At 36.9% G+C, this 19832-nt stretch overlaps 1 protein-coding gene across 3 annotated transcripts in view; it reads right to left on the reverse strand.

Moving 5' to 3' along the window:
- The window catches only part of FAR2 (fatty acyl-CoA reductase 2), a 104692-nt gene extending 103430 nt beyond the window's left edge, over positions 1-1262 (reverse strand). For 2 of the 3 annotated variants that reach the window (XM_021709958.1, XM_008053032.2), the window contains exon 1: positions 976-1262. The gene's annotated coding sequence lies outside the window, so the exon portion shown is untranslated. The remainder of the gene's footprint in view (positions 1-975) is intronic. The other variant, XM_021709959.1, reaches the window with a different exon arrangement.
- Between the last annotated feature and the right edge of the window lie 18570 nt (positions 1263-19832).

The raw sequence follows: 19832 nt of genomic DNA on the forward strand, positions 1-19832 counted from the left end.
AAGGCAATTAATATTCATTTGGTAGCTCTTCAGTTGTCCTGTATAATCAAATGTCTTTCATACTATTGAATATTGCACTTTGCAATTTAAATATACTCTTAATAGCTTTTAAAAAATCACTTAAGTCTAAGAAGTCACTACTTTGGTGTGTATAAGATTAGAACATGTCCCATGGAGAAACCAGATGAAGAAAAAAGTGAGGCGAAATGTTTCTGGAAAAGGCCCTGTTCCAATTCCCCCATACCCAAAAGAATAGAGCAATCAGCCTTCTGAGTACTTTGGAGTTGATTAATAAATGCAAAACAAAAACCAAAAATCTATTGTCAGGCACAAGCTGGAATATATAATCTTTGCTCTAAGTATGAAAGTTTTGTGTTTTAATTGATTTTTCTAGGCAAATTCAATAAAATGATCAAATGCAATTGAAATATCATATTCTTCCCTGGAGCTCTCAAGTTCCCCTCTACTTTAATCTATGTTTGAATACCATATGAAAACCTTAGACCATAAATGTGCACCAGATGTGCCAAAACGACACTTGGTGATACACACACTGCGGAATTGCATTTCAGAGGCTAGAAACAGCTATCTTCCTCCACTCCTTCTCCCAACCCCCCTTTAAAAAGTTCAGCATTTCATGTCATGCAGTCCTAGGGAAATTTTTCAATTTTTCTTCATTCAAAAATGTTTAAATAACTTGCAACAATTATTTGGCTTGGATTTAACAGCACAAGGTGAAACAAGTACTTATTTTTAACCAATGTAGGTAGGACATTGCACATTTCTTGATTCTGCTTCGCAGAAAATTAATCATTGATTTCTTAGGATAAATTAGTTTTGATGAGCTATGGTGGAGACCAAGGAAAAGTGTAAATGAGTTAAAAAGACCAGTCTCTCACCCTAAGACTCACTTGGCTTGTCAGTTCTATGAATAGCAACATCTGAGACTGCATTCATTGCTTGGTTTTCTCTTACCTTTTTGTCTTATTTCTCTGGCTTCAGGTTCCTCTAAGACCAGAAGGTATGAATAAAAACTGAACAGAAAATGTGACAGAAGAATTTAAATTACTTCTCAAAGAGCAATGAGACAGGCTCTCACAATATCCCAAACCGGCAGCTTTTCATCAGGAGAGCTATGGAAACTCTAGAAGAAAGGTTCATCACACCATTATATCCCCATGCCTGAGGTCTGGCTCACCCCAAGCTGAATTGGGCTCTGTGGGCTGGGCTTCCCATGGATATCTGCAATCATGTTTGTATTGCGAGACACAGGTTATGCCTTCTGGCTCTAAAATGTTGCCATCACAGTCCTCAGCATGCCAGAGTTTGAGAAACCTAATTTGGTTCTCTCTTTGGTGATTGGGATCTGAATACGCAGTCATCTTGTCAATTCATTCTATCAGTTATTTATCCAATAACAAAAATTACTAATGACCTACTCTGTATTAAGCACTGCACTATGTTTTGAAGACAAGGAGTTCTGAATGGGAAGAATGTGAGAAAATATATGGACTTCCACAAATATGTCATTCCACTTCCCTTCCCTACCTACCTCCCAGTTCTGTGTGTTTCCTCAGAAAAAGGGAGGAAAAGAGATTTTAGAGAAGCAGGAATGCACAGTGGTTAAGAGCACATTCTCAAAAGTCATGCTGCTAGGTTATGATCACAAACCTGACATATCTTAATTGAGTAACTCTGAACTCATATAGCTTCATAACTGCTATGTGCCTCAGTTTCTCTGTCTGTAATCCTGGGATGGAGATCATAATAGTACTTCCCTGAGGAGACAGTCAGAGAGATTCAAAGGATTAAATTATATAAATGATTCAGGACAATGCCTGGCAAAGAGTAAGCACAATATAAATATTACAAATATTTTCATCATCCTCTGAGGTTGATCAGATTTCCTAGATTTCATTTGGAACAAATTGTCACTGTGCATGCAATTCTACTAAAAAATTTTGTTCTGATGAAGACAGCTGGTATCAGTTATCTATAATAGCATTATTGTAATGGCGGAACTTATTTTCTAGAACTAGACAAGAACTAGTACAGAAACTCTAGCATTCTAAGGTGTGCCTTATGAATGGATGCCTTCAAGTTTGATAGATTAAGGTGACAAAGACTTCTTCCTTGACCAGCCTTTCATCAGGCTTCTCTGAGACCTCTTCTGGACTCGGCCTTGGCATTGATCTGCTGGGCTTGGTTTTAGCAAAGAATCCTGCTAAGCCAGTTTATTGATAATTGCCCCTGCTCTTGATATCTAATCAAGTTCCTCTCCCCCCGCCCCCCTCATTGATTCCTTAAGCAGTTTTCCCTTAGTAACTTTTCATCTTCTACCTCACCCTGCCTGCTGGCCCTAAATCCCTACTTGCACCAATTTGCATTTGGAGTTGACTTCGCTCTCTCCCTTTGTTGCAAGAGTCTTGACCCCAATTGCAATAGCCTTAAATAAAATCTTCCTTACCACTTCAGAAAAGTGTCAGAATAATTTCCCTTTAATAATCAAAACAATGCAATACCACTATGATTGAAAGATGATTAAGTCTCTACATAGGGCAACGGAGAAAAGTTCAAATAGATTGGAAAAGTTTGTGATGCTCGGAGACATTTTGTTATGAAGCAGGTGATGAATGTGAACAGTGGCAGATTATACAAGCAAGCTTGGAAAATTTGAAGTAATTCCCTAGGCATCGTCTGTAATTGTATTTCCCATTAAAAATAAAAGGCTTAAGGTCAACTCAGGTTGATCCTAAAGCAAACTCATTTTCTAAAATTGGTGGTGATAATAATGATACATCACTCTAAGTCATATAGCATCGTGCCTGGCTGAAAGGTTAAGTGGGGGAGAAAACTGGCTAGAGGTAGACCATTTTGCAGGAAATAAAGTGTCTAAAATAATTTGACAAGCCGGGCTCGGTGGCTCAGCCTGTAATCCCGCGCCTTTGGGAGGCTGAGGTAAGTGGATTGCCTGAGCCCATGGGTTCGAGACCTGCCTGGGCAGGCAAAACCAGGTATCACTCTGTCGCTCTACAATAAATCAAAAAATTAGCTGGGTGTGGTAGTGCACGCCTGTAGTTCCAGTTACTTGGAAGGCTGAGGCGGAAGGATCGCCGGAGCCCAGCAGGTTGAGGCTGCGGTGGCCAGGAGCGGCCACTGCACTCCAGTCTGGGCGACAGAGGGAGACTCCAACTCAAACAAAACAAAACAAAACAAAAAATAATAATAATAATTTGACAAACTGTAAAGACAAAAAACAAATCAAATAGATGAGGTATTTAAAAGAGTTACATTTTGGCTTAGCCTGAATATGTGTGTACTAGAAGAAAAGGAATTAATAAGTAGGTATGATATGATATTTGCATTTTTCCAATTGAAAATAATCTATAATACTCAGTGATCTATCACAGAAACAAAGAACAGAGTACCATATATTCTCACTCACAAGCAGACCCTGAATTTACCATAATACTATAAGAAAAGAATTGGCAGTAGTAGGATACTGCCAGGGTGGGAGGTGGGAACACAACAATTAGGGTACCTGCTCTCGAACCAGGCAAAATGGGGACCAAAGGGAGGCCCAAACTTTACCTGTATGATGTCCACTTGTATACCTAATCCTGAATTGTACCCGACATCTAAAAAATAAGATATAAAAAATAAAATAAAATAAAACAATCCCTTGGTTTTCAGAATATATCTGTCAGATTCTAGAAACTCTAATTAGGAGAAAAGGAAGAAGTTAGTAAGAGAAAAGAAAATGTTGATGAATGGAGGAAAACATGTGCACTTACACTAGACATCATAAAATTTTTTGTCATTTACTTTTTAGATAAGTAGTCATTATTTTTTTCTTAAATGATGTATTTGTGAATAGTGTTTTTAAAAGCCTTGATTTTTAAGCTCAAATTGTAGCTTTCTCCATACTGACATCAAATTCATCCATTGATTCAATAGACAAATGTAGTAATTTATGGGTACCAGCTTCACCTCTCTTTAGGATTACTGCAAATTAAAATCTTTCTTATGTGCTCAAAGGTATTTACCCATAGAATTCTTACAGTTTTTGATTTAGTGTAATTCTTCCAGTGGATTCCCGGAAAGAGTTCTGATACTGGTCTAAATCTATATCTGACACCCATTAGTAGGGGAAATTTAATAGAGAAAGGGTTTGCATGAAGAAAGCAAAGGAGGCCTTTAAAGAAAAATTGACAAAGCCAAAGTCCATTAAAAACAAACTTTGAATGTCAAAGAAAAGTCCTGGGTCCTAGCCCCAGCTCTGTTTCTAATTAGCACTGTGACCTCCTGGGACTCAATTTGGTCATTTGCAATGTGCAGGGATGATGATCTCTAAATATCCCTTTAACTCTAAAATACTCTTGGTTTGCAATGAGTAGCATAGAAGATTTGCTTCTAAACACTTCAGATTCTGGGTTTCTAAATATGGCTTGAATGCTTCTCTTCTTAATTCAATTTTTCAGCCTCAAAAAGAAAAAGTCTTTTGTATCTTAATTACAAGAAACACTAAAGCTTTTAGGATAAAGGAAATAAAATGATGCCGTTACTTTCCTCCTTGTAGATTTTTGAAAATGAAAGAGTCAAAGAGTTGATATCTGCACCATAGATATAAAAGCATTTACAGAATTACGTATATTTGTGCAAACAAGCCAGTTTTTTTTTTTGAGTTGAGGTATCACTCTGTCGCTCATGCTGTAGTGCAGTGTCACTACCACTACTCATGGCATCTCATGGCATCTCTGACTTCCTGGGCTAAGGCGATCCTTTCACCTCAGCTTCCCAAGTAGCTGTGACTACAGGCACATACCACCACAGCCAGTTAATTAAAAAAAATTTTTTTATAGAGATGTGGTCTCAAAATGTTTCCCAGGCTGGCCTCAAGTGATTCTCCTGCCTCAGTCTCCCAAAGGGCTGGGATTACAAGTGTGAGCCAGTGCATCCAGCCATAATTTCAAAGAATTTAAATTTATTTAAATTTTAATTGTCCCTCCTTTTTTTCTTGCTTGTCTACTCAGAGTTGTAACACATATGTTATAAATTACTATCAGAAAAAGATTTTCTCATATCCATGGTGTGAGATTATTTACAGATTACCCATGTAGCATTTAGGTGCTAAGGAACAGCAGTGAACTAAACAAAGTCCCTGTTTTCATGTAGCACACTTTCTAGTAAAGTTGTCCCTTTTTAAATAGAATTGACAGCTCCTGCTTATAGAAAAGTATGAAGAAAATAAATATCATCTTGTTATGTTATGATGTTGTTCCATTTCCTTCAGGCAATATTTTTTTTCAAGAGGGATTGTAGTCATTTACAATTCAAAATGCTGTGTAGTTTTTATTCTATGTAAAACTACTTTATTCTATGTAACACTACTTTAGTGTTTACTGTGGGTCAGGTATTGATCTAAGCGGTTTATGTATTAACCTATTTCATTCTTATATAAACTGTAAGGAGGGTAATAATAGTATCTACCTTGGTTATAGAATTCTAAGGTGGCAGGTTTTTATTTTCAGCAGTTTATAGGTACCATTCCATCATCTTCTGACTTTCATTGTTTCTGAGCAGTTGGTCATTATTCTTACTATGCTTTTCTTGAATATTTTTTTTCTTCAAGTTGCTTTGAAAATTTTCTGTTTATTTTTGCTTTACAGCAATTTTCTAGGTGCTATTTTCTTTGTGTTCATCCTGCTTGGCATTACCTAAAATTTTTAACATGTGAGCTAACTTTTAAAATATTAATTTTGAAAAATTCCTGGTCATGTCTTTTCAAATATTTCTTCTCCCCTATTCTTTTTCCTCTCTTTCTGGGACTTTATTTAAACATATGTCAGACTGTTTAACATCATCTTGTTTGCTTTTTAATTCCATGTTTAGTTTTATCTTTCATTCCTTTCTTCTCTCCTTCCTTCAGCTTGGATAATTTTTATTATTGTGCCTTTGAGTGCATAGATTCTCTTTTCTTCTGTTAATAGTATACCATTAAGCCCACCTTAATTTTGTATATTTATCATTCAGTTCTACAATGCCATTCTCTTTATTTTTTCTTCTTTCTCCTCTTTCTCCTCCTGTTCCTTAAGATTCCATTTCTCTTTTGGATGCTGCATCTCTTATTCTATTTAGTATTTCTTTTCCATTAATTTATTTAACATATTTTCAATCGTTATTTTAAAGATTTTGTATGTGAATTCTAACACCTGAATATTCTATGGACTGCTTCATTTTTTTTTTTTTGGAGTTGGAATCTCACTCTGTTGCCCAGGTTGGAGTGCAGTGGCACACTCACGGCCACCGCAGCCTTGACCTGCTGGGTTCTGGTGATCCTTCCACCTCAGCCTTCCAGGTAACCATAACTATAGGTGCACACTACCACATCCAGCTAAGTTTTTAATTTATTGTAGAGATGAGGTCTCACCAAGTTGCCCAGGCTGGTCTTGAACCCACAGCCTCAGGCAATCCACCCACCTCAGCTTCTCTAAGTGCTTGGATTACAGGCTGAGCCACCATGCCCAACCTATGGGCTGCTTCTTTTGACCAGTTTTTTTTTCTTTTCACTATAGGTTACGTTTTCCTGTCTCATAATTTTTTTTATTTTATGCTGGAATATTGCATTTAAAAGAACCATAGACAGGAGCGATATAGTTTTCTCTGGAGAGGGCATACTCTTTCCTCTGGCAGACAGCTAGCTGAGGTCAATCACTTCAGTCCAATCAGACATTGAGTTGGGTTGAGGCTGAATTGAAGTTCTAGTAAGCTCCAGCTCACATCTGGTCTTGAATATCTTTAGGATGAGATATGTCCTGTGTGTATTATAGACTCCTTCCTCTAGCATAGCTTTGAGTTTTAAGTACCATGATTTAATGGAAATCTCTCTCTGCCTTTCTAACTCCACCTCCAACTTCCTGTACTGTTTCCTCTACAAACTCAGAAAAGTCCCAAGGGGAGCTATTGGCAGCTCTGTGTTTGGGGTTCAGTTCTTACTGTTTCAATCTGTCATACCAGCTAAGATTGCTGTTTAATATTCTACTTGTTTCTCTTTTCTTCAGAAAAGTTTCTGCCTAAGTCAAGTCAGATTCTCCACCCTCCCATTCCTGGACTGAGCAGATACCTTCAGAAAAGTGGCCCCTAATATTCACCCATCTAGACAGGACTTACCTTTCTCTAAATTTTAATTTCCTTAGACCATTTTATCTGTAGTATACTAAAGTTTTTTTAAAAGTATGATAATTTATCTATTTTTTCCTACATTCTATCCAGAATATTCCAATCTTCTACATTCTAACCAGATGCTAGGTAAGGGTCAGTTATAGTAAAGAACAAAAATAGTTTTAAAATGTGTTTTTTTCTTTTCATCTGTAAGTACCAAACAGTGATCAGAGTAACTTGTCTCATAAAATAATAGCCCTGGTATTGTTTTGTTATATTTCCTTTGCTTTTCCTGCAAAGTTCTGTGAGTTTCTGAGAATATAAGTATTTGTACACAAAGTGCTTTGTGAACCTTTCAATAAAATCTAGTTTCTCTTACATGACATGGAAAGTTTAAGTAATTTGGGATTACTGAAGCAAAATGTTGAATTTACATTTTGCTATGCTTTGGGAAGTCTAAAATACTGAAGTGCCCGAAATTCATGTGAAATGCTATATGTTCTGGGATAATAAGATCCCTAAAAAGGCTAACATCTCTTTAAAATAATTAAAAAAAAAAAAAAAAAAGGCTATCATAATCTGCTTCCTTTCCTGCTGTTTATAATTAGTTGCAGGTTTTGTTATGATGTAATAGTGTAAAGTGTAGGTGAGGTAGTTAGGAGGAGATCTGAAAAGGTTCTATAAATGGGTGAGAGATTACATGCAAAATTTTGTAAAACTTTCCTTTTCTGAATCCATAAATCCTGATCTCACTGCAGCATCTGCCGTATACACGAGAGTAACAAGTTACTAGTGTCAAAGAACCCCAAATCCTCCTTAACTTATAAACTGTAGGTGACCAAAGCCCTAAGCGAGATAACCAAAGCGGAGGAAGTTCTTGATAACATAAAATCATAACCATATTGGACAGGATCTTTGAAGACACCAAGGGAGATAAATCACTCATTGGGTGGAACATTCTAAACAAGACTGCTAAAGGAGAGGACTTTTTAAGAAGACTTCCCCGAAGAAAATTACCATGGAGTAGCCTGGAGGTAGATAGTGCCAGAAAAGAAATGTTTCTAAACTAATTAATTTAAGGTATCTCCTAACATTCTGGAAATTGTCACAGTCTTGTCAGGTTTCAGAGATCAACTGAAGATCTGGGTAATATCTTGCTTCAGAAGAGCAAAGAATTCAGGTAGGAATGCAAGTTTACTTGAGCTTCTGATAATTTGGGAGCCACAACTCAGCCTAGAGAGCAAAGACAGATTAGACTAGCTTCTGAAGATGATGAAGTTGAAGAGGGATTAACAAGGCCATGGTTTAAAGGTCTCCTTGGAGCTCAAACTCAACAAGAGAAAGGGACATTTTTTAAAAATTGTGCATATCGTGCATTCATTCCATTTCATGACTTTTCTCGGTTTATATATTAATATACTAACTTTATTTAGAAACCACAAGCAAAGCATGACTGGGCTAGGCCTTGGCAACAATGGAGCCAAAGTAGAATTTGTCATTTGGATTCTGAAAAGTTTAATGATAATTACCTCAAAATATTGTTGAGGACTGCATAGCACCATAACCTCAAAATTAAGACACTAAAAAGTGTACATTGATAACTAATTTTATCTTTCCTAACATCTAAAATACTGTTTCTAAGAAAGCTGAGATTTTCCTTTCTCTGGTAGATACATTTCTAAATTATTTGCTCGATTTCTATATAAAAATAACATCTAGGTGGAAGAGGTCTCTGTCTATGGGATGTTAATCAAAGTGGCAGACGAAATAATATCGGTATGCATCTTAAGCTCATTTGCCCATCTTCTTACAAAAATTTCTACATCTCTTATTTTTCTTTCTCTTTCTTTGTTCCTACCCTTTTGTGGGACATACCACAGGACAAAAGTATGAGGTTTGCTATTTTCTCCATTTAATAAAGCTTTTCATACGAGGGTACTCCTATTTAAATTGGAAGTATCTGTCCTTTTCATTAAGTCAAATTCCTCATTATACTTCAAGATCATACATGAGCTGGCTCTCATGTCATATTCATTTCCCTCTCATGACTACACTCTGATCATTTTGCTGATTCTTGAACTTGTCAAGCTCATTTCTGCCTTGGGGTTTTTGCATTCGCTCTTCTCTGAGTGCCATACCCTTGTACTTGATCTCAGTATGACTGATTATTTTATGACATTCAGGTCTCAGCTCAAAATTTCAGCTTCTGGAGAGGAACTTTCTCTGACTACCCACTAATCTAATTCCCTGCCCTGCCCATTCATCCTCAGTTATACCACCTATGTTCATGTTCTTATTTATGTTCATGTTCTCATTTATTTGTTTGCTAGACCAATTTCCCTCCACCCCCAATAATATAAGTTCCATAAGCACAGGAACATTATCTGCCTTATTACTTCTGTTTCATCAGCAATTAATGTGCTCCTGGCACACAGTAGGCATTAAAAATGAAGGAATGAGTGAATTTTTTTTCTCTTCATGTAGAGTGTTTAATATAGTTTTAATTAGGCCTACTTTGTATGCCTAAAGTCTAACATTGAAAAAATATTGCATCAACATTTAATCAACAAATGGTATTCCCAAATACCATGCATAAAATCATTAAGTGAATCAGAAGAGCAATATTCTGGCAGTACTATTATAATAATGTATCCAAGCTGAGAGCTGCTTGAAAGACAGGTTGACAAGTGAAGATGGAAACCTGTGACTGGGATGAGGAAATATGCTCAAACGTGATGGTATTTGGGGAGGCACTTGGGCCGAGGACTTGGAGGTTATTATGGGATAGAACTTCAGATTTTATCTGTTATTAATTCAAAGCTCTCTGATGTTTTCTTGTACCACATATTGATTCTTGTTACATTTTTATTTTTTTCCAAAGATAAATTAATACTGACAATTATTGATTCTAATCAGACTTCTCCTATTGACTGCCACAGAGTTTGCCACCTTGAGGTTATCTGAGTGGAGCTGGGTAAATTCAATTGAAGGGAAGTTTCTTTCAAGAGGGACAAAGCATGAAGGATGGAGAAAGTTTAGGTTGACTAGAATACAAATTGCACAGAAGGCAACAAAGGGGGTAGTGCAGGGAGAATTGGTTGAGAAGTAATTATAGATAGACCTTAATTTCACTGCAGTCATATATGGTAGGGGCCTTATGGTGCAATGCTCATACATGTCCTCATTCTGTGCTTCTATTAATGTTCTATGGCCTCTATAGTTTCTGAAGTAGAATGCTACAGTGAATTGATGTGAGTTTTATCCAATGTATGCTAAGAGATTTGAACTTTGTTATAGTGGAGGGCAGGGTGAAGATAATGAGAAACCAAATGTTTCTGAATATAGAGTTACAGGGCAGAGATCTGTTTTAGAGATACATTTTATGGCATATACATTATATGTACAAAAAGAACTTGAAGGAGGAAAGACCAATTTGTGTTACTGTAGACAACAAAACTTAAGCTGTGACTATGTTAGTGGAATGAAGAAGAAAGAGTGAATGAAAATGACACTAAAAGGAAAAATGATATTAGTGATTTATTTAGTCTTTATTTGGGGCCAGTTACCCAACTAAATATTTTATGCATGCTATCTTCATTGATAAAAGCCTATGGGGTTAAGAAACATGCCTAAGGGCATTTAGCTAGTAATAGAAGGACAGAATTCAAACCCAAGTTTGACTCCTGCAGACTATGCTCTTAACCATGAGACAATACCAACTGGATATAATTTTTGAGAAAGAGGAAGTAATGGAAAAGAAAGTTAGATGACAAAACTTGGTACTACAGTTTTATGGGGTAAAAGGATAAGTGCCACGTGGATACCCCAAGTTTTTAGTATTGGCTAGAAATGCAGGTAAAGAATTGTAGGGGATGGTGGAAATACAGGTCTGGGGATCTGAAAAGAGGTCAAGGATGGACACAAGTTTGGGGGTTATTTGCATATGGAATGGAATATAAATGGGCAACTTAGGTCGGGCTCGGTGGCTCAGCCTGTAATCCCAGCACTTTAGGAGGCTGAAGAGAGTGGATTGCCTGAGCCTGTGGGTTCAAGATCAGCCTGGGCAACTTGGCAAGACCTTGCCTCTACAATAAATCAAAAATTAGCCAGGCGTGGTAACATGCCTGTAGTTCTGGTTACTTGGAAGGCTGAGGTGGAAGGATTGCTGGAGCCCAGCAGGTTGAAGCTGGGTGGCGATGAGTGTGCCACTGCACCCTAGCCTGGGCGACAGAGTGAGACTCCAACTGAAAAAAAAAAGGTGGGCAACTTCGCCAAGTTATAGTTAAAGAAGACACAGAGAGAAAGGGGTAAAAGACACCATTCTAAATAACCCTAATTACAGAAGATTAAAAAGGAGACAGAGAAAGAGCAGCCAGAGAAGTAAACGAGAGACCCATGACAGAGGTCACAATCATGAAGTGGAACCACCAAGGAGAGCTAGTGATTCGTGGTCAATGGACAAGGCTAATTATCAAGAATAAAGACTGACCACGGGACACTAGATTTAGCAATTATTTTTTTCTAAAATAACACATTAGGTTTAATTTTAAGGCTAAGATACAAGTAAAAGCCAGATTTTTAAGTATTTGCCTTTATTGTTTCAGGATTATTTTCACATACTTTCATTGGTAATAGCCTAATGAATATGTGTTTATTCTCAATAAATAGAGAAAAATATTTCTGAACATACTTTGAGGATTTCTAACTAGTATATTTTTCTGTCAAAAAAAGTTTTACTTTTTTAGAGATGGGGGTCTCACTCTATTGCCCAAGCTACAGTGCAGAAGTGCAAGCATAGCTCACTATAGCCTTGAACTACTGGGCTCAAGAGATCCTCTCGCTTCAGCCTCCCAAGTAACTGGGACTGTGGGCACACACCCCCATACCCGGCTTCTAACATATTTTTTAAAAGTGGTTAAGCAAAATAGCACTAATATAAACAGAGGAGATGTCAACCAGAGTTTTGTATGTAAAATATGTTTTCTATTAAGACCAAGTAAAATCTTGCTGATAAATTCTCCAGGTTTCTGTTGGAACCAGGGGCATTTCCCAACAAATAGAAGGAAAGTTCCGGGAAAAGTGTATCTATGATGTTCTCCCTCTCTTCCTGGCATCCATTTTTTTTTCAGAATTATACTTCTAAGCCTACCTCAGTTTCACTCAGGTTTTTCATTCTTTCTCAGTTTTGCAGGACACGTGAAGGTCGGTCCCATTTCCATGATTTTCTACTTTTCTTAAACTGTGAGGGGATGAGGGGGAGGGGAGGCGGGATTGGCAGTAGTGGGAATCTGCCTGGGGAAGAGGGGGTACACCTCATCAACAAGGGTACCTGCATAATGAACATCTGTATACCTAACACTGAATTGTATCCCACATCTTTAAAATAAAAAAATTAAAAGTTTAAAAAATAAATAAAATTTTTTCCTTGTTCATCACTGCATTGTTTATAACAGAAGAAAAAACTGAAAACAAATATATGTTAGCAGGAAATTAAAGAAATTCATTTAGCCATGTAATGAAATATTATGAGGCTATTAAAAATGGCTGAGATATGACTGAGCATGGTGGCTCATGCCTGTAACCCCAGCACTTTGGAAGGCCGAGGTGGGAGGACTGCTTGAGCCCAGGAGTTCCAGACTAACCTAGGCAACATAACAAAACTTTGTCTCTGTAAAAAAAAAATTAAAAATTAGCCGGGCATGGTGGCACGTACCTGTAGTCCCAGCTACTCTGGAGGCAGGGGTGGAAGGATCTCCTGAGCCTGGAAATTCAAAGCTGCAGTGACCTGTGATAGTGCTACTGCACTCCAGCCTGGGCAACAGAATGAGATCCCAACTCAAAAATGGCCGAGATATAAGAATAATAATGAAAAACATGCAATATATTAAGTGGAAAAATATGTATGGCCTGTATTCTGGTTTATAAAATAAAAGGGTACTTATGAAAATAGTAAAACAGGATATTTAAAATTGGATTTCACTGAAAATAAAATATAGTTAGGAGCACAATTTAAAGTTTCAGCCAGGGAGTTTCCGTATTATGCCAAAATATACAACCATTTAAGCAATGTTCTGTAGTAAAGGGCTACCAAATAGCTATACATGGTTCACTTTTCATTTCTGTGCCTTTTTTTCTTTTTCTTTTTGAGTTGGCATCTCACTCTGTCACTCAGGCTGGAGTGCAGTGGCACAATCACGGCTTACCACAGTCTTAACCTTCTGGCCTCAGGAGATCCTTCCACATCAGCCTTCCAAGTAGCTGAGACTACAGGCATGTGCCACCACACCCAGCTAATTTTTTCACAGGTTTGTTGTGGAGAAAAGGTCTCACTATGTTGCCTAGGCTAGTCTTGAACTCCTGAACTCAAGCAATCCTCTAGCCTCAGCCTCCCAAAGTGTTGGGATTACAGGAATGAGCTACGGTGTCCAGTCATATTTTTGTCTTTTAAGTGATTTATAGGGTATGTCATGTCCTAACACAAAGTGTTAGGGTTTGGGATTTTCTGTTAGGAGATTTTTTTTTAAAGTTATGCTAGCATCTTTCTTTCAGGAGAGAAATTTAGTGGGTCTTCTAACAAAGACAAAATGAAAACCCCTTGAATCAGTGCTCATTATTGTTATATGGCTATAGTTGATTAATTTGGTTTGATTATATGAAACTAAAATGAAACCTTCTGGGCCATCTGTTTTTGTTTTGTTTTAGAATTTCTGATTGACATTTAAATGTAAAATTGAAGATTTATTTATGTTTCATATAAAAAGAAAAAACTAACATGAAACATCTCCTCATTAAAATGACTATAATTAAATTAACTTGATAGTAAAGCAACTAATAAGGAAGCCAAAGCATACCAAATTGGGAATTCAAGAGATTAAAAATATTTCTTGTGAAAACCACTCATCTACAAAATAGTCTGAAACATTGATTTTTTTCTTCATATATAGAGTATTCATGTCTCCATCAAGACGCTGTCAAAGCAATTATCCTCTAAGTCATATAGCACTTTATAAATAAACCCCATCAGCTCTCTAATATTTCTGAGTCAGGGAGAAAAATGAATTTTCTGAGCTTTATATATAGAAAATTTAGCACAAGAAATCAACTCAATTATTTTAGGAGATTGAATAATTCATTGGGAAAATGAAAATAGAATGCAGCTCACACTTTTTCCTTCTCTATATAGTTATAGTTTAGGTAGTGATATATATACATAGGCAGAAAGCTAATCTAAGTCACTACATTATTATTATAACTACTAACAGAGGACTAAAGATAGCCTTTTCTTATTAGTATTAACATCCAGATGATGTAGTCATCTGTACATATGCATACACACATGCATACATAATCTACTAAATTCTGTCTCTCACATACATACACACACACACACACACACACACACACACACACACACACACACCATATTATATTAGCATCATTCTATAGAAAGAAAAAGCAGAGGATTTAAAAACTTCTCTGGGATACAGAGTAAGTATTAGTTGAAGAATAATTATGAACCAAGTCTTAAAATGCCTATTTTCCTTTGAGTATGGGGTAGAAGCAATTTGTAAACACAAGAAAAATCAAAACATCATTGCTGTCTAGAAGATATGTGATGAATGGTAGGATTTTTGATAAGTAAGGTTCTTTTTCAAGATAAAAAAACCGATCAACCAAAGAAACTGAAAATTCAAAAGAGATGAATGATTTAGTATTAGCATAGACATTCATATAGATATTAGATATGTATTATATAGTATTAGTATACAGATAAGTATATATACATATACATATAAATCTATATCTATCTACCTACCTATCTATTTATCTATCTATTCACTCATTGTAATGATTTGTCAGTTCCTATTACATGCCAGGCCTCTTATAGTACTTGATGATCAAGCCAGAGCTTATTATCATGCAGTAGTAGGAAAAATGACTAAAGAATATATATATATATATTTTTTGAGTTGGAGTCTCACTCTGTCACCCAGACTGGAGTGCAGTGGCTGCTTCCAGCCACCGCAGCCTTGACCTGCTGGGCTCTGGCGATCCTTCCGCCTCAGCCTTCCAAGTAGCTAGAATTACAGACATGCGCTACCACGCCTGGCTGATTTTTTGATTTATTGTGGAGATGAGGTCTTGCTGCCCAGGTGGGTGTGGAACCCACGGGCTCAGGCAATCCACTCACCTCAGCCTCCCAAAGGCGCGGGATTACAGGCTGAACCACCGAGCCCAGCTAAGAATTTTAATTAATTTTAGTGTAATGTGTCTGAATACTGTGACCTCCTCCAAAGCTAATATAAGCCTAGATTGCATTTGTTGAAGGATAGTACTTCAAATAATAACATATATGATTCTATTCTAAACTGCACTTTTGTGACCATAACCAAGATTTGGATGTTCCACTTGAAAAGAGATATAATAAACTGTAACATATTTAATAAAGCTGATCGTAGAGATTAAAAAACTCAAAACTGTATCATAAAGGTAATAGTTGAATGAATTCAAGGGCTAGTTTAGAGAACAAATGACTTTTAGGAAGGAGATGATAGCCGTGCAAACACTGAAAGGACTGACAAGTGAAAAAGAAATTCAATTTGTTCTTTCTTGCTTTAAGAAATTGAACTATAAAAAATGGGTAAAAGCTATAGATAGATACAGTTCAGTGTAATATAATAAATCTTACTTTAATAATCAGAGCTGCTAAAGATAGAGTGGGTTGCCTCAAGAATTAGCATACGTTTCCAAGTAGAAACTGCAAAACCACTTTGCTGGTACTTTGCTGAAGATACTCAAGTACCCAGTGGATGTCTGAGCTAAACAACCTTATTCCTTCCAAACATGAGAGTCTATTCACCTATGATGCAAGTCAGAGAAATCTTAGGATTACAATGAATTTAAAATCTTTTCAGAGTGTTTGGTTCTATCAAAAGATTTACTTGCTGGATGACCTTAATCAATACTGGTGTAGAAAGATCTTAAGTTTACTCTATTCATGACATTGTGTTGAATTATGTTGTTGTACATGTTGCTCCATAGTCACTGTATGAGTTTCCTAGGGCTGCTGTAACAAAGTAGTGCAAACTGGGTCGCTTAGAACAACAGATATTTATCATCTCACAATTTGGATGTGTTGGTGTAGCCATGATCTCTCTGATGGTGCAAGGGAAGGATCTGCTCCAGGACTCTCTTCTAGCTCCTGGTATTTTCTTGTCTTATGACAGCCAAAATTCATTATCCCCACAGTTTTCTCTCTGTGTGTATGTCATTGTGACCAAACTTCTCCTTTTTATAAAAACAGTTACACTTGATTAAGGGTCCACTCTGCTTCAGCAAGATCTCATCTTAACTAATTATATCTACAACAATGGTTATCTCCAAATAAGGTCACATTTTGAAGTACTGGGGTGAGGACTTCACCATATGAATTTGAGTGAGACATGATTCAACCTATAACACTCACACAGCACCATCTTTTTCAATCTATTTTCTACAGCTATGATTTGGGAAGTTACAGGGAAGTTGACACACTAGTAATTCACCACTACTTTTCTAGGTAACTTAAAGGGTTGCTTGTTTGCTTATAACAGGACAATACTACAATAGGAGCCAAAAGTCTGGATTCTGTTCCTAAGTCAACCAGTTATTAACCATGTGCTTGTTTCTTAATATAATTTTCTATATCTACAGATATACTTACATGAGAGACTTATGTGACAAAGCTGTGATCAAAAACAACAATGTGAATGAATGTATTTCATAGATGTAAAGCACTCTGCAAAAGTCTTAGAAAGATACTGGGGGAGCTCATCTACCTTTTCGACTGGGTGATTTAAGAATGTTTACAAGATATTCTTAAGAAGAATGCAACTTAGGAGAACCCAGACTAAACGTTAGCCTCACAAAGACCATTCTGCTCCACAAAAATCTATGTATGACTATATTATACACACACACACACACACACACACACACACACACATGCACGAACTAGGCAAGAAGGTAGTAAATAACTTTTCCTACCTATGAGAATGATATACTGTTAAAAAAAAAGTTTTGGAATGACCAACTTAGTACTCCACCAACTTGATATCAAAATGAACACTTAAGTAGAAAGTCTAAGTCACTCTGGAAGATTCAGTTATTCTTATTGACATAGTTAATGAATCTTGTGTTTCTACTATTTTTATTTATTTAAATATTTATATAAGCAAATGTTTATTTGCAATAAGGCCAAACCATGGCCAAATATGGAGAGAGTCATTTGTGGCCTAGCCCTGCTTGACCACAAGCACCACCAGTGTGGCATGGCGCACAGAATGTCAACTTGGAAATCAGTCTTAGAACAGACATTTACAAATTCCTGACTTTGAACAACTCTTTGAGTTTCTGTTTTCTTGATTATAGTATCTTATAGAGAACAAAAACTGTCTAGCCCACAATAACAGTTATTATGATGCTGAGGAGATGATGTAAGAAAGTATAAGAAACTAGAATAAATTAAATGGCTCGCCAAGGTCACAAAATTAGTATATGCATATGTGCATTGAGGTGGGCAGGGCTGAGATTGAAATCAGCTCATCTGCTTTTGAGGTCAGTATCCTTTCCTTTACACTTTGCATTGTGTGTGTGTGTGTGTGTGTGTGTGTGTGTGTGTGTGTGTGTGTGCAAGAATGCATCCTTCTTTGTAGCAGAACATACTTAATACTAGTAGCAAGGAGACAGCCCCACACTATTCATTTCTATCCAGACTGCTTAGCAAAACCAACTTCCAATTTTTTACTAGCAGAATTGGAATTTGAGGGACAGTGAAGATTTCTTCCCAGAGTCTGAGGTGGTGAAATCATTGCTCCCATTTCTGACTCAACCCAACCTTTGTAAACCATTAAAACAAGTTCAATTCTAGATGACTTGGCTCACTAGCTAGTTTAATCTCAAAATAAATCCATTCATGACAAACCTGATTCATTTCATCCAAAGAAGATGAAGGTAGTGAGAAAGACTTTAAGCATAGGAATACACTTGCAATGTCAACAGCATTTTTAAAGACAATACCTGTGGAAAATACTACTATCAGAGTTAACTGTTATTTATTAAACTAGATGATCTCTCACTTTTCTCTTTAATTAGAAACACGATATGATCCTTGAACTCGTCCAGTGAAACTTCTCTCGGGACTTCTCAGTCGTTTTTCTATGCAGTGTTTTTACCTTAGTTCAGCTCTGAGTTACTTCTTGCCTGAATTTCTACAACAGCCTCCAAACCTGTCTTCTGGCTAGCCTCACCCTTCCAAAGCATTGTGCATGTCTTCTTCAGACTAATCTACCTAAAGCAGGTTGCTTTCCCCCACAATAGTTTCTATTTTGCCACGTCAAGGTTGCATTTTGCCATTGGAAAATTCTCCCATGATTTTACTCAGTTTCCTCCCACTACTAAGAAATTAAATCCTACTCATTAGTCCAACTCTATGTTTCCAATAAACACTCCAGTGCACATGATGGTTTCCTTTTCAGAATGTCCTGCAGCTGTTGTAAATATCTCTCATTTTAGTATTCATTTACTCTCTAATTGACTCATATTTTATAGTTTTGTCTTCAGAACTAAAATGGCCAACACAGGCATTTTTTTTCTTCTTCTCTCTGGCACTCAGCTCAAGATCAGAGGGTTTTGTTTTTGTTTTTGTGTTTAAAGATGTGGGGTATAATTCAGGATTAGGTACATAAGTGGTCATAGTACAAGTAAAGTTTGGGCCTTCTTTGGTCCCCACTTCGCCTAAGATCAGTTTTTTAATAAACACTTTCTGATAGCTGAATAACAGACAATTACATTTCTTCTCATGAAACCAACCATAGCAAACCTTTGAGCAAAATCTGATAGTAGAAATGTAAGTGATGAATAAATATGGTAACACTTGTGATAGTTGCATAGCCATTTGCTAAACCCTGTCAAGAAAAATTACACAGTACAATCAAGAGGAAACATTCTCTGCCTCTTGGTCTTCAGTATAAGTCTTTTCTTTCAATGGACCAAGTATCAGGACTGAAGTTCCCACCTCACTAGAATTTGGGCTGCAGACTGCCTTGTCTAGCCTGTGGCTGTTTAGTGATGCTGAGCAAGAGTAGTGGGTAGAAACTAGAACATTTTGTGGGGGTCACCAGAAGTACCTATAGTCTTTAACCTCAATACAGAGGAGGAAGTATAGGAAGAGGATTTTTGTTAATTTCAGAATGTAGTTTTTTTGGTAGAGAGGCTGCAATCATGCTCAAAATTCTCCCCCAGCTAGGAAATGCTGAGCTTCTTATCAGTTGTGAGGCAACTGATCATTTATTTAATTTAATTTATTAAAGAAAATTTATTTTATTTAATTTATTTTAGAGACAGAGTCTTGTTCTGTATCCTAGGCTGGAGTGCAGTGGTGCAATCATAGCTCACTGCAGTCTTGAACTCCTGGGCTCAAGTGATCCTCCCACCTCAGCTTCCCAAGTAGCTGGAATGACAGGTGCACACCATCTATGATCAGTTATTATTTTAAACTTTTTGTAGAGATGGAGTCTTGCTATATTGCCAAGGCTGGTCTCCACCTCTTGGCATCAAGTAATCCTCCTGCCTTGGCCACCCAAAGCACTAGGGTTACAGGCATGAGCCACCATACCTGGCTGAATACACTC

Source organism: Carlito syrichta, unplaced genomic scaffold (genome assembly GCF_000164805.1).
Source record: "Carlito syrichta isolate Samal-C Ts95f unplaced genomic scaffold, Tarsius_syrichta-2.0.1 Scaffold287781, whole genome shotgun sequence".
Classification (NCBI taxonomy): domain Eukaryota; kingdom Metazoa; phylum Chordata; class Mammalia; order Primates; family Tarsiidae; genus Carlito; species Carlito syrichta.